Raw genomic sequence first — 26666 nt, forward strand, 5'->3', positions numbered from 1 at the left:
CATTCATTGTCTAGACACTGGAAATGCAGATATGAATAAGAACATACATTGTCCCTTTTCTTTAGGTTGTTCCTATTTGGTGAGTAAGAATGACCAGTGTGTTAACCATTAAGTAATATGATCAATACAGTAATTAAAAAGTAGGTTCATTGCAGTAGGACCAATGTGGAGGGTTAAAATTCTCAGTCTAGGTTGAGGAAGGCAGGCTATTTGCATTTCCTACTACACTATTGCTGTAGCGGAAATGTGGAAGCTCATTTGGTAGATTTTTCACTGGCATCAAGCAAAAGCAGCATGCACTTACGGGGATATTTACTTGTAAACCTCTTCATTACCTAAAAGACAGGAACATTCAATCCTCAGAAGTCTATTTGAAATATGTATATGAGTGTGGGCATGTGCATTTGCACACACGTGTATGCATAGGCCTCTATTTGAGGTTGTTATATTAGTCTACTGTTATCGCTGTAACAAATCACCAAAAATTGTGTATGTTAAAACATCCAAAATGTATTATTTTACAACTCTGGAGGTCAGAAGTCCAAAATGAGTCTCAGCGGGCTAAAATGAAGGCTCCGGCAGCATTGCATTCCTTTCTGGAGACGGTAGGGCGGGATCTGTTCTCTCCCCTTCTCCAGCCTCCAGAGGCTGGCTACATTTCTCGCCTGTAGCCCCCACCCATCTTTCAAAGTCAGCGATGGCCAGTGGAGTCATTCTCGAAATGCATCATTCTGGCACTGAATCTTCTTTCTTTTTTTTGCCAAATTTAAAGGACCGTGTGATTACATTCTTCTATGTGGATAGTCCAGGATAATCTATTTTAATGGCAGCTGGTTAGTGACTATAATTCTGTTTGCAGCCTTAATGTCTTCCCCGCTCCCCCACCAGGTAATATAATGTATTCATAGATTCCAGGGATTAAGATGTGGGCATCTTTGGAGGGGGACTTTATTTTGGTAACATAAATAACTATATATTTTATAGTTAAGAATTGGATATTAGGGAGAAAACTGAAAAAAAATACATAATAAACTGAAAATACTTTTTTTATGAGCACACTAAAGGGAAGACTAGGACTTGACTCTCTTGTTAAGAAACTTCCTGATTACTTGTGTGTCATGTTAAGACAAAAATTATGCAGGTAAACACATTCAGAGTAATATAAATACCATATAAAAAAGATGGAACTCACATTCTTCACATTGTGTGTGAAGGAAAGCCAGAAGAGTTGTCACTGTGGCATGAATAAGAGGTGACGTATTTGGAAATGGGACCTAAATCTAGGGCAGGTAAGAACACGGTTACAAACTGTAGATCTCCTTAGAATTTAAGGTCTATCTAGCATCTGAAAAAGGGTACCATTTTCCTTTATAGTTCTTTCATGTTCAGTGAAAATGCAAACTTTTAGTAACAATAAACTAATACTACATTATAATAAGTACCATCTGCCAGGCCCTCATCTCTCTGCTTTGCATATGTTAACCGTTTTTCATCACCAGGGCTGGCTTCCTGGGTGCTGAGCTATGCAGTTGCACAGGGAACACCGCTGAGAAGGGTCCTCATTTGGTTTTAGGTAGTTGGTCCTGCTTATCGCACCAAAGCAATGCACGAGATAAAATGATTATCAACATTTTGCAGAAAAAAAACTGAGGCACAGAAGCAATAATTTGCCAAAGTCACATGCTAGGCTGGAAGAGACCCAGGATTTGAACTGGAGGAGAAGGAGCTCTGAACCCCTTTAGTCTCCTGCTTCTTTGAAGACAGATTAGGTCTTCTTAAATGTGTCTTCCTTCCAACTATCACCCCTGCTACACCATTAACTTTCGACTCAGTGCTTGTTGAACGGAATTATATTTGATGGCCTTTGGTGAAAGTATTAATTTCATTTTTCCACTAATAGAGATGAAAGATAAAAAAAAAATCTTGAATCTCTTCTAAGATATTTGCTCAAACAGACCAAATTAAGCTTTTTTTCCCCTTTGCATAATCATATGTCAAAGGATATTCCCTTGTCAAGGTTCATTATTTATTATTTATTAGTTAGATTTATACAGCAAAATATTCTGGACAGATTTGATAAAATTATGCCAAGTAATATTTCACCACTCTCCTAATTTACTCTTAAGAAACTTAAACTTCAGAAACAGTGGTTTTAGAGAAATACACTAATAAAATTACTCTAAATGTAATTACCTGTATTTTCAAGAGAGTGAGAGATCGGTAAGCCACGCCCAGTAAGAACCCTGAGGAGTGGGAGGAGCAGTTGAGAGAGACTGATGGTTGTTAGTCGTTAAATCAAATAAATATGTCTTTTCCAAGGTCTTGTATTTGCTACATGCTGGCACGTGTGAGGGACATTTAGTAAGACTTTTATTATAGTAATAAAATGACATCCTAGGGCAGCAGAGAGTTCAGTGGGCTGAGGGATCCAATCCTAAGGAGGTCTTGTTGGAAAAACTCTTAAGCAAGGTCTGGAAAAGAGGGCAAAGTAAGAGCCTGAAGCCAAGATTTGGACATTGTAATGTTTATTCTACCAACGGATAACATGGGTAGCTGTGGGCAACTGAGAGAATTTTATAGCTTTGTTTTACCACCTGTAAAGTGGGGCTAATAATTTAGGTTTTTACCTACTTTATGATGTGATGTAAGTACTAAATGGATCCATGAGTATGAATGCATTTTGAATTTTCTTTAAAAAAAGGCATGTGGAGGGAAGTATTAAATTAAGACATTTTTCTTGGACTGAGTATAGTTCCAAACAAGACATAGGCAATAAAATTATACAATATTAAAAAAAAAGCTTATTTCACATTAAGCACAGTTACATTATTTTACTCCCTATTTTACTACCTTACATAACCCATGTTTGTTTGACTCAGACAGTCATTGGACCAAAATAAAAAGACTGAAGATGTTAGCAGTGCTAATTTATTTCAATCCTTAATTCGCTTTTTTATATTTCCCATATTTTATTGACTCACAGAGTTAATAGAGACTCCAAAACATGAGGCTAATGTATTTGAGATTTGATTCATTTCATCACTTTATTGGGCATTTTATAAGGCATTGCAAATAATGTAGCGCTGAGTAAGATAAGATGCAGTCTGTGCCTTGACAGAGAGCTCGGTTTACTGGTAATAACAGGGATAAATTGCGTGCATATGAGACCAAATGTATGAGAGTGCCATAGAATAGCTGCACAGACTCACAGGAGGCAGCGAGCACATGAAATGGAAAACTATATAACTGACAGAATTCTGGATTTAAAATAATTTCTGTAGTAAGAAGAAACACAGTTTAAAATCAAGCAGTATGGAAGAAATAGAAAGTGTAGGGGAAGGTATTATCGTTTGATTGAAAACCCCTGTGACTTTTATAAGGCATAACAAAACACCGTTCAGGAGACTGTGTGTGCTGGTGACATTTTTTTTTTTCACGGCAACATTTACTGTGGTTTATGAAAACTTGAATTTTTCTCCTGAAAGTTTTATTGTGAACAGTAATAGCTTTGAAAACACAATCAGTAGAACCAATTATAAAATAATGTCAGGATAAATACCTATCACCTGGAGGCTGTAATAATAGAAAATATAAAAGGCCTGCCTGCCTCTAGCTGGTTCAGATCATTTCAAGATGGTTTTACAATATCTGTAGATTGCAGATAGCAGAGATAAGGTCCCCTGAGGAACACACCCATTTACAGGACGGGAACCTTGAATGCTTGTCAAAATTCCTGTTTGACTACACTAGCTGAGCCCAGCGTCTTCCAGTTTGTTGCAGCTGACTCACTTTAAGCCCTACTCGTTAGCACATTAGGGAATTTTAGACTCCTCCTTGAGACACAAATAAAACATTTAACAATGAGAAGCTAGCCTTTGGTTGCCAGTATTTTTGAAAAAAAAAAAAAGTACCAAGTGACCAACACAACAAGTCTAGAGTGGTTTGGAATATAAGCATGGCCTCTTCTTCTTTTTTTTAAATGTTGAATTGGCAGTTGTATAGTAAATGGTATAACAAGGATTTCAGGAACAAGTATGCTCCGCTAAGCACTGGATTAGATCTGGGGAGAAATTCTTGAAATTACTCCTGGCCAAAGGCTTTGTTCCTGCTGGCCACCTGCCGCGTGTGGTAATGCCCTTTTACTGTTCTATCGAGGGCCCTGCATGGACCGTCTGACTTGACATTGGACACTAGTAAGAGGAGACACGCATGCAGAGAGAGTGATTAATGTAAACCCTTCTGCAACCAGCCAGAGGCTTAAGGAATTCTTTTCATCAGCATTCCAGAGATTATTGCCCAGCCATTTCATCTAGGAAAGTGTTAAGTCATTTAAAAATATGGCAAATTGTTACGCACAAGTGGCTGGTGTTTCACAAGGAAGGAAATCAGAAACAAGATGAAAAATGGAGAGTAAACAAGAATATTTGTGAGTCTGTAGAGTCTTTGAGGGAGGGTGGGTTTTACTTTGCTAATGCACATCAGTTTTTCCAGTTGATAAACTCAAAGGTTTTATGAAATGTTCCCTTTCTCTTCTGACAATCTTGCATGAATTCTCTGACAAGGAACCATTTTATAAGTTGAATCTAATAGACTTGCCAGGTGAAAACATGTTTTCTTTAATTTCCACAGATTAACTCTCACTTTATTATTAATGTCTTCATTAGTAAAACTGTACTATAAGGCACTAAACGAAGTGCACACACTTCAAAAATAATTGATTAGAGATATGTTTAACGTTATTGTGTTTGAATCCATTACTGTCTTATATGAGACAATTTGGCATTCACAATCCACAAGAGCATCTTAGCTTCCAAAATGCTGTAGCCAAATACCCTCTTCATCATGCTGGGGCTGGGGGCGCGGGGAGATAATCGACTTCAGTTGTGTTCAGAATGCCTGGGCACTCCATATGGCCTATTTTCCACTGGCAAGTTGGTCCTTAAACTCTGAGGGGATCCCGCTACATATGCATAAGTATTATAAATTAATGTCCTAATGTGCTTGGAGGCCTGTGCTGAATGGATGGCAGGCAAAATGGAAGGAAAAGGAAAAACATATTTTTTAAAGAAACCATAAGCATGTGGTTCTCTCCAGGCACTGGAATGAAGACTTTGAAGAGACCCAAGGACTTGGTCCTTCCTTTTCTGGAATTAACTCTTAGGAGATGTACAGAAATTAGGCAGCTGCTTGATACCTTAGCTCTCAGAAGTGGCCGCCGTCATTCCAGTAAAACACCTTGCGTCATCCTTAACCTATCACCATTTTTCAAGCATCTTTTAAAGGCATGTTTTTTTCTTTGAGGTTTTAAATAAAAACAGAAAATGTGTTTAGCCACATGGAAGTGGTCTAGCAGAAGGCTCATTTGGAAGAAAAGTACCCATTTAAAAAGCCAGTTCCTGGCTCTGGCTTTGGTAGAGCACCTCAGGCAGCCCCCAAATCCTCTCTCTTTTCTCCCTACTTCCTCCCTCCTCCCCTTTTTCTCTCCCACCGTTCCTCCCTTCTATCCCTCTTCTTCCCTCCCTCCCTCACTCCTGTCCTTCCTTCTTTTCTTCTTTTCTTTTTGTGCAGATTCCTTCTCTCTATATGCTCTCTGGGTCTGTAAAGCGCCGTAGATCTTATTTTTTTTTGTTCCAGAACAGTGACGTATTACATTAAAACTAATTCAACCAAGGGCTACCAAATAAACAGAGCCTAGCATACAGGATTTCATTCTCAAATGTGGGCCAAACTTTGTTGCAAATCAATTCACCATTGACACATGTAGAAATTTAATAGTTATTTAGGAACTGTGGAGCAAAACATCCCTTCTTCCTTCTCTCCATCCCTCCCTCATTTTTCAAACATTCCTTTTGAATGTTTGTTTTCAAGTAGTACCTGAATAGATGAATGGACACCGACTGAATAAGGTCAAGTAATAATAGAATGTTGGTGTCAAAAGACTACCCTGAATTCACATTACTGTGTTACTGATTAATAATCATCATACATAATACATAGTATTATATAATTACTATATACAGTCATTGCTACATATTATATAGTATATATAATTACTACATATAATATAACCAATTAATTACTAGTCATTTTGATCATAATTATTTATTAGCACAGACTGGTTCACACACTGGAAACAGAAGGGGTGTGGTTAAGTGGGCTTAAGTTCAAGTTTTCAAACTTCTTGGGTTTTGTTTCTTCACCTGTAAAATAAGGTTAACTGTTCATGGCTTATACAGCTATTGCGTGAATGAAAAGCCATAAAATATGCTAAGTACCTGAAACAGCGTCTGGCTCAAAGACATGCTTAAAAAAACTACAGCTAATATGATTTCATATTATGCATGTTGAGTAATAATTACTAGTCTTAGTCCATTCTTAGCACGGCCAGGGTGCTTTTTGTTTTCTGTCCCAGAAACTGTGGTGAGGGAAATACAACACTTACTCAAGGTCACCCAATAAGTTACTCACTGTCATTAGGACTTAAGGGTTTTCAGCTTCGCTGCCTGATTTCAGTCCATTAGGCCACGAAGTCATCAAAACAAACCAGAAAAAAGCATCATCAAAAAGCAAAACTAATAAAATCAAAGGATCCCGGAGCAGTATTGTACTAAAAGCCATCTGCTATCTTCGTCCACATTCTCAACCCTCTTGAAATGTTATTTGTAAAGCCTTAAGAGGCTTGACTGGAAACCTTCAAGCCTTTTTAAAGATGTAGTATATCTATTGCTGACTCATGCATGCTCAGCTAAGAATTATAATATAGATTTTTGAATATACATCAGAGAGATGCCAATACTTTTTACATTGCCAAAGCCCTTAGGCTTTTGCTGTCCAGAAAGAGGCTTTATGATTAGCTAAGTAAGTGATTGTTGCTACAGCGGTAGTGGTGACGAGAGACAGAGAGACAGAGAGGAAGAAGGAGGAAGATAGAAGGAATTTGTGTATTTAAATGTGTTTGGAGTTATGGGGGTAGTTAAACAAAAACATTTGCAACATTTAAATGATAATAAATACTGGTATTCAATTCCATCATTTCCTTTTTACACCCACTGTTGTTACCAACCTACTAAACTATCTGTGCCATGATCAGGAGAAAAAAAATAGATATAAAATTGCTGTCAGCATGTCCACTTGACTCTGTTGCCTTGTCTCCCCGCCTTGCTGGCTGGCATGCCCTATTCCCCCCTCCGCTTTCCTCATTCGGGCTTGGCAGGGGCACCCCTGCCCAGTACCAGGGGGCAAGCTTGCCCTAGCTTACTTAAGTGGCTGATCTCACTCTTCCTTCATGTGGTTTGTGGGCTTTTTCTCCTTTTCGGCTTATTACTTCCTTCTACCAACGTGTAGATTTGCCTCGCTTATTGTACTTCTGTTGTTGCATCACCCTTTAAAGATAAAACAATAAATATTTAAAACATAAAGCCTTTTTTAATGCCAGTTGTGGGAGCAGATATTTTTATGTGAACAATAACGAGGGAAAAGAATGGATTTCTCCGAGCTGTACAAAGCCCCAGTGAAGCAGAGGGCAGATTCTCAAGTTACAGAATTCTACTTGTCCTATTTCTGAGGAACAGAGCAAAAAAAAATTTTTTTTTCAGATATTTTAAGAGATGGCAAAACAGGGAAGCAAACCAAAGTCATCACAAAAGGCTCCCAGTGCGGGCCCGGCCATCTGCATATAGTTCACAGAACTCTTCTGTTTATTTCTGAGTCCTGGAATGTGTAAAGCCAACTCCTAGCTGTAAAAGGACATACAGTTGCTCTCGTATAATTTCTTTGGCCCTTTTTTCCTCCCAAATCAAGAGTTTGCTTTCTCATATCTAAGGAAACACTGCCATACACGAGGGCCTGTTTTGTGGATATTCAAATTTCTTTGGTACAACATGTAAAATGACAACTAAAAATATACTTAAAACATAAGTATGTAGACTTAAACAAATGCAACTGGCCTTGATGTGTATACACTGGGGTGCTGCACCTGCCAAGGAATACTTTAGAAGAGCTTTTAATGGACTCCGAAAAAGAAGCAATTAAATGGAAGAAGCATGAATTTTCTATACTTTGGCTCTTTGCAAGATAATAATCTTCGATGGAAACAGGCACAAAGGAAGACAATGAAAAAAGCCATATATTTTACCTTAAGGCTTACCGGGTTGCTTCCTAGTAAGATTTTTCCAGAGGTTTTTTTTTTTTTTTTATAGGGGAAAGTGGTTTCTCAAATTTCATCATGATATAATGAGTTCAGGGAGCGGAATGGTTTTATACATTAAAGGAGGAAATGTGTCTGCCAGTCCTGCTCTGCGCTTGGTGCTGTATCTTTCTAGTTAAAAAGAACATTATGTTTTGCAGGCCAGCGACTCCCTGGATATGATGTTTTAGTTTAATCTATCCAAAACATTACCCTCCAGACATTCTAAGAAAGTTGTTTTTCTGACATGATGTGATTTTATGATCTCTCTGAAACATTTTTAGCCTTAAGCCTTTAGCACAAACAGATGGGACTAGGTGCTAGCTTGAGCGTTTGACCTCTCCGTGTGGAGTGGGCGTTTACCTCCCTACTATGTGAACATGTAAAATGGTACATATACCCAGGAATAAGAAATATATATAAATAAATGCCACACCGAGCCAATTCAGGATTATCTTAACTCGAAATTCTCTTTGCGTCCTTATAATTGCCAGCGGATCGTGGCTAACTTGTCGGGATGGATAGTGTATATACAAAACAGATGTAACTACCCACACGAAAGTGTGAGGCAAGATTAATATTCTCTAGAGTTTTCTATCACCAGGAGGAAAAATCTTTCTATTAATACGTTTAAGACATTTTCCCCTCTGGGAGGTATCAGCATGTAAATAAATTTCCTTTAAGAATGTGAAGTCTGAGAACAGAGTTTCATAGAGCCTTGGAGGGAGAAAGACAGAGGCCATTGGCCATGAGTTGATGTGAGGAGGAGGGGAGAGTTTGATGTGGAAAACAAACGTGCAATAGTAATAAGCAGGCTTTGGCTTTTTGCCTCTGCTTTTAGCAATAACCCCAGCTATCTGCAGTATGTTAGCAGAGATATAAACCCACTGGAAATAATTCCTTTGTTACAATACTTGTAAATATCTTATAGTGTGCTCCATATTCTAGGTTAGGAACCCAGGAATTACCTGCCCATGAGTGCAGAGATGTATTGAACATATAGAAACATTCAATTAAAACATTAAAATCTATGCCAATGGATGACCAACTGTCTTTTTCTCTGGGGATTGTATCTCTTTCTATTCATTCTGATGATAACGTATCCTCTTTTGAAACACTTTTTACATTTGCAATTATTCCTTCCTCTGTGGGATGCGATTATTATCTATTTTCTATACCAGATTTTCAGTTCTTATAATGGAAGGGACCATGAATATTTATATTCACCACTGTGTCTGCAGCATATACCAGCATCCCAATAAATGCCTTCTTGAATGGGTGGATGTATGGAGGAATGAATGAATACATGAAGTTAATGAAGTGTGACACGGTACACTTTGTATGGAAGATGAGGTCGGAAGGGGAACACCTGGGTAAGGCAGGTTGCGAGGGATCTGGAATACCATAAGTATTCGCTCCTGTTCTCCAGGAGGCAGTGGAGGAATTTTAGCAGGAATGTGACACACTGAGACTGAGGATTTCGCAGACCATTGTGGAGAAAGGCTCACAAGAGAGGCTGCATCACGGAGCACACTGCAGTGTGTACCTGCAGCAGTCACGACACCTGTTTTTTTCATAATACCACCTACTTTCTGGTATGCGCTTTCCTATGCACTTATTGTCTATCAACCTCTGCTTTTGCATCCCTGAGAAAAGAGATCGTGTCCATCTCTCTTGTTCAGTGCTATAGCCCCAGCAATTATGAGCATAAGGTAGGATGTTTATTGAATAAATAAATGAATAATTTCTAAGAACTAGCATATAGTTAGGGAGCAATTTATTAAGGGTCAACTAGGCTATATCTTACATCTTTTTTCTGCCTATCATTTTCCTATCATTAACCTTTTTAATCTACTTTCCATTTTTTGGGGGGGGTCTATGACTTTAAATGAAATGAGCAACATCTGCTCACCTTTGTCAGCCTGTGCTCTGTCAGGCATGGGGCAGACAAAGGCCTACTTGAGCTCATTTCAACACATAATCTAAAGAACAAGCTTACTCTCAAATCTTCTTGATTTCGTTCTTTGTAGAGACTTGTGGTACATTTGGGCTAAAATTGCAGTTTGCCTTTTCATCAAGACAAGAATAGCCTCTTCTGAACACTACAGGAATCTATTTAAATAAGTTTACATGGGCTGTGCCTCTCCTGGTGGCTAGAAACACTTCCCTGTGCCTGGGTGTTTAGAGTCTTTTCAAGTCCTCGGGCCGAAGTCCACAGTGACGATTTTCTTGTGGCCCTCTGCGGTAAAAAAAAAAAAAAAAAAAAAAAAAAAAAATCATAGTATTTAGGAGCGAATAAACGATTTTGATACTATATTCTATTTCCTGTTAAAAATCGCTGCATTGTACGATTCTCTTGTCTTCAATGTCCAGGAATGTCCTTAGCTGGAAAAGTGGGGGAAATCAGTTTATTTACATATCGTGGTTTGTTTTGAGGCTACCATGAGGACAGTTCCCAAGCACTGGGTTCTTGTATGCAGCATGTGGGTATATTTATTATCTCTTAATAAATGCATATCAATTTGATCTGAAAAACAAGCAATTTGTGTAAAGCTTTCCTGAGTCTTATAGTGTTCTCAAAAAACAAAAACAAAAACCTCAGTGCATCATTGCAAACTTGCCACTATGGGATTAATAAAAAGTGTGATTGGGGATTTCAATTTTTTCTTAATAATATACTTAACGGTAATTATCAGGAAAATAAGCTTTTAAAATATTTACATTTTAATCCATCATCTGTGAATTCTGTGGATTCCTAGTATACATTGTCTCTCATTCCCTACTTTCTGTTTCATACTAGGCCTTTCCAAAGTTTTTGAAAGCCTAAATTTTACATTGTTTCTAAGGCAGGTGTAGAGTTGAGGTGATTGGAAAGAAGTTATGGAGACATGTAGCCATGCATTCCTTCCCAAATTAAGTATTCACAGAAGTCATTATTTACCATATGTGTATAAATATATAAATATGTAATATACATTTATATCTAGTGTGATATATGTGTGCATTATATATCTTTACATATATTCACTTTTGTTTTAAAAAGAATTTAGGCATACCAAATTTGCATATTAATGAAATAAAAAATGTGTTCTGCAGTGATAGTTTGGAGTATTGAAAAAGTACAGACTAATAAAATTTATAACTAAGGTCCAGTCACTGGAATGACACTCATCAAGGTTAAAATCAGGTGGGACCAGCCAAGCCACTTCTCTTCTATGTTTTGAGGATCCTCGATGTAAGAAGCATAGTTGATGTCCCTAAAAGTCTGTGTATTTTTTTGAATGTGAAAGGCTTCCCCTCACACTCCCCTTTACTTCTCACCCACTAGGGGCGCCAATATGACTAATCTTCAGGAGAGTTTTGTAGGTAGTCATTACTTTATCAGTGAACTCCTTCTGTTTGTTTATTTTAGAAAGAGTGGAAAGGAAGGAGTAAGAGAGGGAGAAAAATATGTGTGGGAAACATAGATCAGCTGCTTCTCACAAGTCACCAACTAGGGACCTGAGCCACACTCCAGGCACATGCTCTGACTGGGAATCGAACCGGTGGCCTTTCAGTCCGAAGGCTAGCACTCAATCCACTGAGCCACACCAGCTAGGTCTTGAACTTCTAAAGAGCTTAAGTACTTACTTAAGTGATGTCCCTTCTAGCAGTAATGGTGAGTTATGTGGTACTCTAATTGTGCTATTAGTTTATCTAACCTAAAATGCAATCTATTTAATTTGAGAGTTTTATTACACATTGGTCTCCAAAGGCGAAATACATTGAAAACATACCGGCCCTTTATTCAGAGGTTAAGCCTTTTCAGATATTGCATTTGATGGAAATATTGTCTCTCAGGTTTACTTTGAATGTAAGTTACTTATTTGGACACAATCGTAACTTGGAAAATTTGTGGGATGCTTGTTTAATATTTCTTCATCTGTTATCACTTGTGGAGTCAAAATTCCCATTCTTTGAGTAAAAATAATCCAACTTCATGGTATACATAATTTGTATGCAAAGTGACAATGCAATTATACCACTTACATTGTGTTGTGTTTAACACATGGAAACAGTTCTGTGCATTCAGAAGGAAATAATTATGAGTAGGCAGAGCACAGAGGATTTTTGGGGCAGCAAAACTGTTTTGTATAATACTTTAATGATGGCTACATGTCATTAGACACTTGTCAAAACCTGTAGAATGTACAATACCAAGAGTGGACCCTAAGGTAAACTGTGGTCTTGAGGTGACAATGCTGTATCAGTGCAGGGTCATTGATTGTGACAAATGTAGCACTCTGGTGTGGGATGTCGGTAGTGGGGAGGTTGTGGGAGGGGTGGGGGGGCAGGAGCTTTATGGGAGCTCAGGGCTTTTTCTGCTCAGTTTTGCAGTGAACCGTATAGTGCTCTAAAAATATCTATTTTTTAAAAGAGAATAAAAAACAGACCTATGTAAACTCAGAATGCATTGGGGTCATTTACCATCTATATTCTTTGAACACTGTGGAATTAGAAGTGAACTAAACGGTATGTAAAAAGTGCTTTAAAAATACTGTAGTTTTAAAATCTAATTTTACCTTGGAATTATCTTTTAAAAGATAGTTTAATTAACAGACACAGCATTGATCGACACACTAAAAATATACTTAAACAATGACAGCTACATGTCTGAGTATCTAGAGCTGAGTGCCTTCACCTCAGCACTATTGACATTTTGAAACAGAAAATTTGTAGGATATTTAGCAGCATCCTTACTAGCTATCCATTAGATGACAACAGTGTCACCCAAGTTGTGGAAATCAAATATATCTCCAGACATTGCTAAATGTCACCTGCAGGGAAATTGCTCCCTGTTGAGGATTATTGTTTGGAAGGCAAATGTATACAACTGTGTTTTATTGTCGTTCAAAATACGTGATGTGTATAGGGTGTGTATGGGTTTACCCACCTAGTTTTGCGTGTAGAGATCAGGGTTTTAAAAGAGCAGAGTGCACAGGTAAGTAGAAAATGTTTTAACCTCCACCACTACTCCAAGGTTGAGTGCTTTTACTTCTCTCCCCCACGTGGTGGACTGGCAATGGATGGATGCAGATTTGCCTCCTCTTGCTCAATGAATATACAGCAGAGCTCCTATCAGTGGTTTCAGCTGTCTGCACTGGGGACCGATGCAAGCTAGCTGTGCTGCAGGCCTCCCCTGTGCTTCGCACCAGAAGGCTTCAGAATAAACACTTGGCTGAAATGTCTCTACAGGACTCATCCAGCTGTCCTGTGAAGTAACTGTTGCCCACCCCCACATGCACTAATGTATGACTCGCCAAAATGTTTATGTGCCTTCACACAGACAAAGGCACAGGCAGATAGGAAGAGTATACTGTTAAATGATCACTTCTTTAGCCAACCAAGTGACCTTGGAATTTTTCCATGTACAAGCTACATGGTTTAGTGAACCATTATTTTTTTAAGAATGATGGAAATTATTAACTCACATTTGTGAAAAATTGTAATTCTAAGTTAATCTTATAGTGGATTTTAATAATGTAAAGAAGTTTTAGAAATGAATTGTGGTATGTTTTATTTCATTTTGGATAATTACATTACATATTTTAAAAAGAGTTTTTCCATTTTTATCCCCTCCCCCTGCCCTATCGTCTCACCCACCTTTCCTTTATTACATTGTTCATAGTTGTTATTAGTATTGCATCTCTGAACCTAGTAATGTATCAATGTGAACTTCGAATTTAGAGCTGTCACTGATAAAGGTAGCATATTACCCTAAAATAATTTTCAAGAGAAAAATGCAAGCCTGTTTTATTTTGCTGCAGTTAATATATATTTAATGAATTAACTTGACATATACTTACTCTGCCTTTAATGAGAAATACTTTTTCACTTCCATAAAATATACATCTGATCAATTGTATATAAACAGATTATTTACATACACTGTAAGCATACACTTATGCAATTGTGCAACCATCTTACCTTCTTCACAACAAATGCCTTCTAAAATACTTTTAGTGAATGCACCAGAGGTGATCTGAAATCTTTATTAGAATACAAAATATTTCAGGAAGCTAATTGCTGCAAGTAGCAACTTAAAGTACATGGTAAATTTTGAAGTATTCTGTACAAACAATTCTATTTTCCAATTAGAAATACAAACAGAATTGGTGATATGTTATCAGGTAATTTTCTGAATAATGTAATTTTTAATGTGTATTTATCTTAATGCTAGCATACTAAATGTTGATTTTTGAGCGTTTTAAAAGATTCCTATAGCAACAACGTCCCTTTATTTCTCACTTAATTTCTCTCCTTTCCAGAGGAGGACAGGTGCACAGAGGTCGGTGGGCCTAAATGGAATTATTTAACAATATTCTTGACTAAATTAGTCTGACATAAACATAATGCTACTTGCTTTCAGTACAATTGAAGATAAGTGCTGTGGTCCATAGGTCTTTCCATACTTCTGCTAAATCATGTGTAAAGTTCAGTTTGTGTTCCAACCATAGCATTTAAGACAGCATAGTTAAGAATCTCTTAACATTTACATTTACAACTGCGTTCTCCTTCTAACATTTTCTTTATTGATTTTAGGACGTTTCATGGTAACAGCTTATCAGCGGTTACAGCCAATGACCTAAATATGCAATTAAAATTGTAGATCCCAGCTAAGTGATAAACTGGCCCTCACTATGGGGCTTTGGAGATACAACTTCTTTTTTTTTTTTCTCAAGACCTCTTCTTATTACTAATTCTAAAATGGAAAAGCACACTGGTGAGGGTGAACCCTTTAGAGAAACCACGTTAGGTTCTTAATAGATTTTAAAATGAAGTTGTTTAAACATTCTTTTGCCTTGTTAATAACACTTCTTGGCCTTTAACATCCCATTCCAACTAAAATCATTCATTTGTTTGTAGTTTTTGGGTGGAAAAACAGCATCGGGATGTCTATGTTTTTATAAGTTAAATGGCCATTTCGAAAACTACCACACAAGAGAGCGTGCCTTTGGATAAAAATTGGCCTTTTGGCAGTCGTGCTCAGAGGACTGAACCCCAGAGATTGTGCCTGGGGAAATCATAAGCTTTAATAAGAAAAAGAAAAAAGTGTTAGTTCAGTTTTCGTACTTTAGGATTGAGGCAATTTCTCCCAGATCACACAGGTAGCGGCACTCTAATGTCAGATCACAACATGGGACTCCTGATTCTCCATCAGGGTGGAGGGACTCTAGTGCTTTGTCCATTTCACATTGCTTTCAAGCCTTCCTGCCTCTAACTGCAGAAGTATTTAAGAGAGATCTCCAGCAAGTGAGAGGGTTCTGTTTTACTAATGGTAGAGGCAAACTTAGCCTATACTATGTGTGTACATGATTTAGGTTAGTTTCAGATGTATAGCTTCTGCTTGTTCAAAATTAACTAGCTACATACTTTTGTTAACTTACTTTTGGGAGGTATTTCATTTTCTGTGTGTAAACTGTAATGCTGCTGTTTGTTTTGAGAGATCTAATTCACTAAATCTAAAGCATTGATCATTTTATCCCAGTAACCTCGGCTCCCACATTGACCTCATCTTCTTCCTCGAGCCCCAGACCTCTGCAGGTCACTGTTCTTCCCTGCTATTTCTCCTTTCACTTCTATTCCCTGAATCCGAGGCACAATAGGTAGTCCATTCTCCCTGGAGTACAGATGTGTCTGTGTTAGTCTTGGACCTGGATCCTTTCTTTCCATTTTCCAGTCCCAGTTCTCTTAAAAGCTAACATTCCGTGTGGTCCCTAGTCCTTGTCAGTAACATTCTTCTGCCTGTAGCATAATCTCTGTTGTTCTGCAAAAGCAGCAGTTTTTCCCTTTTCTTTTGGCTAACCCTTCTTTCCAGATCCTTTATCTTGTTTTTGTTTTGTTTTCTTTCTTTTTTTTTTTTTGGCCTGTCTTAATACAGCTCTCAACTGGTTTCTCCAGACATCAGCCATCACTTTTCTCATATGATCCTGTGTTATTACAAGTACAATTAAGTTGTACCTTTTTAATTAATAAAGTTATCCTCACACGAGGACATATTTTCTTTATTTATTTTAGAGACAGAGGAAAGGAAAGAGGAAGGGAGAGAGAGAGAAACATTCACGTGAGATATAACCATTGAATGGTTGCTTCCCAAATGCAGCAGGACCTGGGATTGAACTAGCAACCTTTGGGTTACAGGATGATGCTCCATCCAAATGAGCCACACTGCCAGGACAAATTACACCTGTGTGTGTGTGTGTGTGTGTATGTGTGTGAAGACTTCCCATAAGAAGTTATTCTTGATGTACATACGCAGTGTTGTGGGTTGGAGCACTTGGTTTCCCCACATCTCGGCATCTGAGCTCAGTTATTTTAAAAGAAATGGGAATGGGTTTTGAAATTGCAATTTGATGGCTAAGCATTGAGTCTGCTTTGATATTGATTTTCCCTTCACTGTACCTTCAATTTAGTAACTGTTCTTTTCCTCATTTTTCTGACCAAGCCATAGACTATTTGTGCTAGAAATAGCTTTTGGGATAATTTAGTCTCATCCTATTATATATTCCATATAAAAAACTGGATCCTAGCCCTGGCTGGCGTAGCTCAGTGGATTGAGCGCGGGCTGCAAACCAAAGTGTTGCAGGTTCGATTCCCAACCAGGGTACATGCCTGGGTTGCAGGCCATGACCCCCAGCAACCACACATTGATGTTTCTCTCTCTCTCTCTCTCTCTCTCTCACTCTGTCTCCCTCCCTTCTCTCTCTAGAGATAAATAAATAAAATCTTAAAAAAAAAAAAAAAAAACTGGATCCAAAGAGCCTAAGTGATTTGTTCTGAATCCTTTCAGAAATCAGGCTTGTTGCTATTGTTTTGTTGCTAGAATTTCTGACAGCGCACCCTTTCTAACTTTCATCTTTGCTGTATGTCTGGCTGTTTAATTAGGGTACTGTCTTTGGCACTTATGTTTGCGGAATGACTTTTCTCTTTCTGAGCTTCTAAGGGACTAGAAACCTGTGCTAGCCTATGGTTGAGCACTCACCACACAACACCAGACTACACTTATACTCACTGTGTGCTTCCTCGCGGTACCCAGACTTGACCCACTTGGTTGACTATCCATCTGGTAATTCTGTGTGGGCTCAACGAGATCTGGGTTTTCTCCCAACATCGGTGCCGCGGTGCTTCCGATAGCACACTTGTGTTGACGGACTTCCTGCGTTCCCTCCTGTTGTCTACCCAAGAAAAATGTGTGTGTGTGCGCGCACGTGTGTGCAGTCTATTTTTTATTCCTCTCTTCTCTGCCTGATGGAGATATTTGAAAACATCAAGGGACACTTCCTTGGAATTTCTTTGTAAAGTGCCTCTAAGTTCACTTTTGGACATGCGTAGTCTTGTTTGGGATGAAGAGCATGTTCTTCATGACCTTGAGACTTTTCTTCAGTTCTTACTGAGAAGGTAAATGTGTGTGCGTGTGTACGTTTATGTTGAAGTAGCACACAAGTGATTAAACAATATGATGTCTATGAAGGGATTCCTTTGAAGGCATTATGGTGTAAAAATGGGTTAAGTTTAAGCCAAAGAATTAGAGTCACTTCACAGGGAACCCAGTTTCTCCACCTATTCCATACTAAGTATGTGACTTTTGAAAAATTATAAGTTAAGTGTCAGAGTTAAAATTCAAACACATTTACCAAGCTCTCAAAATCTTCATTTTTCACACACCGTGACAGAAGACATTCCCTGAGAGCATTCATTTAACACAACAAAAGAGGAGTGTTTGGTTTTCTGCCACAAGCAACGAGGACCAATGGGCTTTGTCTTACTTGAAGGTAAATAATTCAGCTAACTGATTGAAGACTAAATGGTTTAGTGTCTCTGAGCTTCAATGGCCTCAGTTGTAATATTGAGATAAAGACAATTGTATGGCTCAAGTAAGATCATGTCTGTGAAAGATGTTTTTAGAAAACACACTGATAGATCTATCATTCTACCTTCCCTCCAACCTTAGAGACTGTGTGAGGTACTGATTTCTGTAAATAATAATGATGTTTTACAAGTCTTGTCCAGAAAGTATCCAGCTTTGTGCTATGAAAAATAGAGACATTTATTGAAGAAGATATAAGACACAAGCAATCTTGTACGTAGGACAATGATACCTCAGTTCCTTTCAAAGTAGGCACCTTGAGTTCTCACACAATTCTCCCAATTGCCATTAGCTGCCCCTTTGTATTTTTCTGAATCTCATTGATGGTCTGAAGTCTCTTTCCTCTCAAATGTGATTTTAGTTTGGGGGAAAGCCAGAAGTCACAGGACACCAATCTGGGCTGTAGGTGGGGCTGAGTCACCTGGGTGATTTAATGTTTCACCACAAAAAAAAACCTCTGCACAAGACGTGATGCATGAGCAGGCACATTTTCATGATGAAACTGCCAATCACCAGTTGCCTGTAGCTGCGGCCTTCTGAATAATCCAAATAGTTTCTGCACAGTAATGTTCAAAGTTGATGCAAAATTTGACGCAGATTTGTGGCAGTACTCAGTAATTTTGAATGTGATGGCCACACATTATACTTGCTCACTCAACGGTATGTGCTGCCCCCACTGACTAGTACAGTGAAGTCGTCATTGTTCACACATGCGCTTTCCAGTCCACTCTCTTTGGCTGCCAGGTTACATTGATGTTGCACATACCATTCTCTTTATATTAATGACGGCTGGGCTTTTTCTGGACAGGCCTTGTAGTCTATTCAGCTCCTATAACAAAATACCATAGACTGCGTAGCTAATAAACAACAGGAATGTGCTCCTCACAGGTATGTAGGCTGGAAGTCTGAGATCCTAGTGCTACCGTGGTTGGATGAGGGCCCTCTTCTGGGTGGGAGGTTTTTTCACTGTACCTTCACGTGGCAGAAAAGGCAAGGGAGCTCTGTGAGGTCTCCTTTATTCCCATTCATAAGGGAGTGACCCCATGACCTAATCACTTCCCAAATGCCACGTCTCCTAACACCATCACCTTGGGCGTTTATATTCCAATATGTGAATTTGGGAAGGATATAGACATTCAAGTGGAACATTAATTTATTGTCAGAGTATATTGTACCTAGGAAAGAGATTTGTTTAATAAGAAAAATAGATAAAATGTGTAACTGCCATGTATTGCTCTGCTATTTTATGTTGTTTACTTGAACAATATGCCTAAGAATAGTGTTTTCCTGTCTGAAAAAAAAAGGGTGTGATGTAAGCATCTCCATTTGTGGCTAAGTAGCTGAGTGCCTTTGTGCCCTTTTATTTTTTTTTAAGACACCATGGCAAATATATAAAGCAGGAGTTAGCAAGTTACAGTCACATCAGATTCAATTAAAGCCACTTATTTATATGTAAATATATACAGATTCATGTACTATGCAATTTAGCAATGTGTCAAAATCAGGGAAGCAAAAGGTGTGGGTGTACGTGTGGGCGGTGGGGGGGTTAGAGGATGGGGGAAATAATTTCTCCGGATCTGAGACAGTAGCCCAAACGACTAAGAGCTTCAGATGTACCACCGGGGAATCTGTCCTTCAGAAACACTACTTCATCTAATCAGCCAGAATCCTAAACTCTCTCTTGAGACTCCTTGAAGGTGTCTCAAGTTACTAATATGTTAACTGAAACAGTGGTGGAGTAGAAAAACCTCTTGGTGATCAAATCAGACAGCACTGTTTGATAATCTTTATTGAATCATAATAGTCCTTCTGGAAAATCCCTGAAGGAGGAAGCACTTGAAACCTTTGCATACAAAACACTTATTTAATGACATTGTGCCCTCCAAATTTCAGTGCCTGTCCTCATAGTATTCCAATTGCTCTGGCTTGGGGTCAAGGTAATTTCTAGAAATTGATATGAACTATCAGAATCAAAATTTAAATTCAGGTCTATCCATCTCAAGGCAAAAAAAAAATATCTTTGTTCAAATGTTGATCTAATCTCTCCGAATAGCAGAATGTTTATTATTTATGCTCTTAATGTTTATTAGTGTTGGCAAATGGGTTTCATTCCACCCCTCGCTTAAGTACAGGTCGCTAATTTCTTGCTTTCTGCATCCTGCCTTGGGAAGGAGTGGGTGGCAGGCCCATGTTCCTGGGAAAGTGACATGATTGATTAGAGACCCGCTTGGAATGGGATGGGGGCATGTTTGCCAGTATTTGCAATTTGTGGTTTAGAAAGAAAATATCTAGGAGGCTGCTTGGTGAGTATTAGGTATTTAAGAAATATTTCCCTTCCATTTATTATCTCTTCTTTTGGGTGTAGCCACATGGACCTTCCTATGGTGGGCCTCTGACCCATGTTCAGCAACTTCCAGCAGCAAGGCCTGGGAAGCAGTGTGGGTAGTTAGGCAGGAAGCTCCGCATCGGAAGTGTTCTGTGTATGCTATTATATCGGCCCCTAAGAGGACTCATTCACGTGTTACATATTTATACTTATTTTTAGACATGTTAGGATACTCATAAAAGGTGGCATATTTTCTGAACTATGTGAAGTAGGCTGAAGCTATATTTTCTCATATTAAAGCATGTGTAAGATATTCAGGATGGAAATCCAGGGTAAAGGATGATGTATTTTACTCGGCTATTAAAATCCCTTGTTTTTCCTCCTTAAAATTAAATGTTACTTTAGGTGTAAAAGTACAACTACCAAAGCAGCAAGGATTTTTCTTTTAAACCACTGTGCACTCAAAAGCCTTTTTCTTTCTGAGTAGTTATGTAAGAATGGGCTCCTAAAAGACCAGATTAATCAAATTTAAAAGTAAATGTAAATTTAAATCAACCATGGAGCCCTGCTGTACAGCAATTAACATTTCAAGGTAAAATGGAATGTGATGATAATAAATACCGGTTTTATGCAGAATTGGAAACATATTCTGTTTCATGGTGTATTTGGGCAGAGAATAGGAATCTGAAAAGAAAACCATTATTAACACGCTAGCTTTGACATTTCAAGATATAATTTAAATTTGATTACAACTTCTATTTTTTAAAAAATCTCATTTTCCCCACCTCTTCCTCTGGATAAGAGTTTCTCAGTTTTAACACTTTTGACATTTTGAACTGTATAATTTTTTTCTTGAGGTGCTGCCCATATGTTGTGGAGTGTTTCTCAGCATCCTTGGCCTCCACCCACCAGATGCCTGTAGCAGCTCGCTCCCTCCCTCTCTTGGCAGTTGCAACAACCAAAAATGTCTCCAGATCCCAAGCACTGATTTGGGCATTAGGAGAACTGGGCTATCACTCATTAGCTCTAACACTCACTGTGAAAACTTGTGGTCGTTACTTAGTTTTCCCTGGACCGGGTTTCAACTGAAATAATGAGGGATTTGAATAGTCTTACTCAGTTCTAAAATTCACTGGTTTGATCTTTCTATCACTTTCTTTAAAAAAGTAAAAAAGAAAACAATGTTCCGGAGACAGAAAGTCCTTGGGGATGGTCCTTGGGGGTTAGGCGGAAAGGATTGTGAAGCTATGGGCTAAAATTGTGCCGTGAAAAGAAAATTAATGGAACCGTGCATATTCTTTATGAATGTCACCCAAGAGTCTGAAGTTTTATAGTTGTTCTTGGTTACCATGGAAATGCGTTCAAGGAAACTGGGAACAGTCGAAGGGACGGTGGAAGGTTGTGGGAAGTGTAGGGGACAGTAATACATTTCTAGAAGCAGTCAAGAAGTAAAGAATTGCCTTCTGTGTAATGTTATTCTTTTTAAAGCTATTTTCAGGGAAGACAAGTGTTACATGTTTTATCTCTGAAATTAGGATCTCTGTGGTTCTGAATTAAGTGACCCCCCTATAATCATGACCCAGCTTTTGCCTTCGGCCAAGCTTCCTTTCTTTTCTTCTGCTCGAGGAGTGGACGTTAAGTAAGCATTTGCCTTCTGAAGCCAGAAGGCTCATTTGTAACTTAAGTGTCCTCAAAATCTGCTGCTGTGGCACTTCTGGGTTGCTGACAAGGGACAGGGAGCTGTGCCCTGGTGAAGCGTCTAGGCCTGGGCAGCAAGCACTGTGGCGAGATAATGGAGATTCTAATTTAAATCAGCCTGTGTCAGGAAAAGCACACACAAATTAAAGCCGTCCACAGACGCTTGACTTGTCATACTTGGAACAAAATGTCCCGGTAGACCTACTTCCTCTTCTTTTACAGGTGCGCTTCATTATGTGTCTTAACTCGTATCCAGTCCTGAGATATCGGTGGTCCTTTGTCCCCTTAGCCAGACTGCAGCAGGTTTGTGCTGCACACTCAGGTGTGACTGTGACGGCCACTGTGGCAGGCCAATGGGCACTGCTGCTTTTTGAAGCGAACTCATCCTTCCTCCCCGAGGAGAAACCACTTTTACTGGAAGTTCTCCTTAATTACCAGTCAAGGAGCTGCTCTTGAAATCTGGCTCCTCCGTAACCTGCTGCTCCCACCTTCCTGTACTGGCATCCAGTAGGATCATATATCAGTGCAACTTAATGTCATGGAACCTGTTAAATGGGATGCTCTTTTGCTCTGTGGCATACAGATTATGTTAGTAAATTTAGCCATACAAGGGAATTAGCACAGGCCTAGTCCAGTCCTGCTCTTTTTCTTGTTACAGAGCTAGGGGACAGGTAATTTATTATACACTTATTCACCCTGAATAGGTCAGAACCATGAAATCTGAGAATCCTTCATTTGAGGCACTCAAGTCATTTGGGAGATTAAATCTACATTGGGCTTTAATCTGCCGGATGGCCATCGCCATCAGTAAAATGTCGAATCTGTCGGCGTTGTTAATGCAAGGGGCACTGTGTCTGGGTAATCATCAGCTGAAGTCGCTGACAAGCAATTTTATTAAAAGTCCAAGTGAGAACTTAACCCTCTTGATTTTTTCTTTTGAACCCATTTTCTTACTTTTGATGGAATGAGGACATTTTCCGAAAATACGATGAGTTCTCTGTTGGTTTTAAACAAAATGTTTCTCACTCTTACACCTAAATTTAGTTCATCTGAGAGGTTATGCCAAGAAGAAGTAACAGATTACTGGAAAAAAAAAAGAAAAGAAAGCAATTTTACAAGATTGAATGCGTTCTATGGTTCTACCTTGTGCTAAGTTCTTATTTTTATAGCAGCCCTTTGGTGTATTTACATGTTGTTTTTGAGCAGAGAGTTCCTCTCCCACCAGGGATGTACAGGAGTTATATTAATCCTTTATATTGCTTGAACTACCTTTTCGTAATACAATATGGTCTGTTTTTTAGGCTGAGAATTAAGGCCAGTAAAAGGAAACATATAGATTAAATGTCGAGTTCCTTAAATAATTCAATATAAGATGTTACTGAACCTTAGAAGTCTGATATTAAAAATGAAATCCGTATTCTGCAGTTGTCATTTCAATATAAGGTTGGCCGCAAATTTTAATATTTATAAAATCACTTCACACATGTGTGTGTGTGTTTATAAATATAATTAATGCTTAGGGATGTATATACTGAAGTGAATTGTAGGTTACTTTACAAGTACTCACTGTACTCTGATATATATATTTTAAACCAGTGTAAACCAGGACTACAATAAAGATTAAACGGAGGTGTATATATGTGGTTTACTGAAAATGAGTTTAATGACTTTAAAATCCACATTTTATTGCTAAAAATAAAGAAAATCAGATTTACTTCCTGCAAAACAATTCTGTAATGTTCGATTATGAAGTTTTGCAACTAGATTTTTACTTTGAATAATTTTGAATTTCTTCTAAATCGTCAAGTGACTCCACTTTGTCAGGCATTTCAGTGATCAAGGAACAGCAGTAGTGGTGAGTCAGTGTGAAGGCTGAAACAGAGAGGTAATGGTTACATTCTGAAGTTAGGAAACACGGTTAATGGTGATGTTTGAATGAAACCTTTTCAAACCCACTGTCAAAACACAGCTTATTTCCTCCTCCCGTTTGAATCTCATGGCAACTTTGCTACCTTTTACAGTGACTTCCTTTCTGGGGTGTGTTTTCTGAATGTCTTTCATTTAATGGGATATTTTAGAAATCAAATTTTGCTGTCTGCTTCAAATCAGTGATGCTGTAGAAACCTAACCATTTTAGGCTGTCTGGATGCTGTTTTCATCAGGTCATTACCGTTATTATTGAGGGTGACACAAGGAAGTTATCTCTCCTCACTCAGTTATCTGCTCTCGCTTAGAGCATCTCATTTACTGAAGACCACAACCTCTTAACCTTTATAAAGGATGCGGTTTCACAAAGTTAACTTTTTATGCAGAGCTGTTTTCCATTATAATTTTAGTTTATGTCTGTCTACAGTGCTTCCTGCAAAACTTAACAAGGTTTCTCCACGTCAGTAAAGCATGCCTGGGTTATGAATAGGTGTTCTCAGGATCTTCTTTTTTAGCACAGCAGAGTGGGAGCCCAGGCGCCTCCTTTTAGAGATGCGGGAACTGAAACTCAGGTTGCTGTGTTGAGTGGCACCCACATAACGAGCTGATTATGAACTTCCTGATAGTTCATCGAGTGTGTTTCTCCTCTTCCCCATCCTGCCTTTTTTCACCAGTCTTATCTTCGTTAGAATGGTATTTTGCAGACCTATATTTATATTAGCTCTTTTGCTGCAGATCATTTCTCCGCTGTTGAGTTGACTCATTCATGGAGCGTACCTCTCAGTCTTCTGCTTTGTCCCAGGATTCATTTGGGCTGAACTCTACCAGGAACAATACAGTTCATCATAAAAGGGGCATTGTTGCTTTTGTACGAATGATAATTATTTTGAGACAAATTTAAAATGATACAGAATTAAAGGAAGAAAATGCTAAAAATAAATAAATTACACCATCACTCAAACTCATGCTTAATATTTTGGGAAATACACCTTATATCATATCCCTGTGCAAAAATTTATTTATTCAATTACATATGAATCTGTGCCTGCATTCAGCTGTACCAACATATTTTGCCAGTGATTCCTGAGGTTGCCATTTCCTGGAGCACAGCTAAGACAAATCTTTGTCAATTTCAAAAATTTTTTTGCACTTTAATCTACCTGAAAATTAAGTCTTTTTTCCCCTTCTAACTTAGCAGAAGCCATTAAATCACCTTTTCATGTCTTTTTTCCTTCCTTTGGTCCTACCTAACTTGTAAAATCTCTTACCTCTCTAGCTATTTACATCCCATAGGCAATATTTTGGGAATATTTTTCTCAGTTTTTAAAAAAAACATTCCAACTTGCTCTGTGTTTTTGTTGTTTGTGTGTTTTTTATATCTTTTAATACCATAAGTTTTCATTGATGTATATAAATTTATTCTAAATCATGCAAGTAGTTAATTAGTGGAACTATATAGAGAGGTAAACTTATAAGTAATCAGGTTGATAGGAAATAATTCCATACATTAAAAAAATTTTTCTGCAGAAGTAATATTGCTAATATTTCTGTAGCAAAGATGGGGCCTTTTATTAGGCAAGAGTAGCAAAAGCTTGAGTATGTAACGAGGTTAATTAGCTGCTTACCGGTTTCCTTCCATTGGGTTGGCTTCCCTTGGGCATGCAGTTCTTCATCTTGTTTTGTTTTGATGGTTTTTTTTTTTCCCTGACACTCCACAGGAAGTTGAGTGTTTTTGTTTGTTTGTTTTACCTTAGGTGCATCTTGTGTAAGGGCAATTTCTGAGCTGAATGTATTCAATGCCTATCTTGAATTCTTCCAACTTGCCATATGCCATTCAGATTGAATTGTGGAAATCAGATCATTTGCCTGGAGGAGTTCTGCCTTGTTTGGAGGGTGTTCGCCACAGATGAGCTGGCTGGACACTGTTAATGTTTCTGTCTTTCACATTGAGCCCCGCAGCTCATGACTGCCACGCTTCCTACAAATATTTTTTTCTTTCTTTCCTTTTTTAAAATTTTATGCTGCTTCTCTTGTTGTCGTGAAGTTGTTCATTTTGTGTTGAATGCAGTACATTCTGTTTGACACCTATTTGCCTATTCAAAACTCTGTAGTTTTCATCTTTGGCTCCTTCAAACACCAATGGCATAAAATTCAATGTCAGGTAACAAAGACATGAAGGGCAGTTTGTGATAACGATTCAGCAGTTAAACAATTTCATCAACTTTTTGGTTACAAATAGGAGATCACACTGACATCCGATGAAGCCAATAAATCTGTCTAGCACTCGTATGCAGCCCTCTGAGTGTGCAAGACTTTGAAAACAGGACCTTTTAATTTCATTCCCCTGTATGTACAGTGGAAAGGGCTGTAATTCTTTAGAGAGTGAATCAGTCTTTCTTAGTGTAGGAAACATTTTGATACTGGAAAAGGAACTGGAAGTCAGCAGGACTTTACTTCGAAGAGCTGTAAGAAAGACTAAGTGAAGCTCTTTGAGAAGAGAAACAAGTTTCAACGCGTTGGCACTTTGAACATAAATCCAAAGGGAAAAAGCAATAAAAGGCAAACTTTTTATGAGAATGTGACTGGAACTTGGGGTTTTTTACATTTCTTGGAGGATAAGTACT

The 26666-nt window shown here is 38.3% G+C and overlaps 1 protein-coding gene across 5 annotated transcripts in view; it reads left to right on the forward strand.

Annotated features, from left to right (window-relative positions):
* PCDH7 (protocadherin 7) overlaps positions 1-26666 on the forward strand; it is a 409967-nt gene that overhangs the window by 109420 nt on the left and 273881 nt on the right. The gene's annotated exons all lie outside the window — the stretch shown is intronic.

The sequence above is a fragment of the Phyllostomus discolor genome, chromosome 1, assembly GCF_004126475.2.
Source record: "Phyllostomus discolor isolate MPI-MPIP mPhyDis1 chromosome 1, mPhyDis1.pri.v3, whole genome shotgun sequence".
Lineage (NCBI taxonomy): Eukaryota > Metazoa > Chordata > Mammalia > Chiroptera > Phyllostomidae > Phyllostomus > Phyllostomus discolor.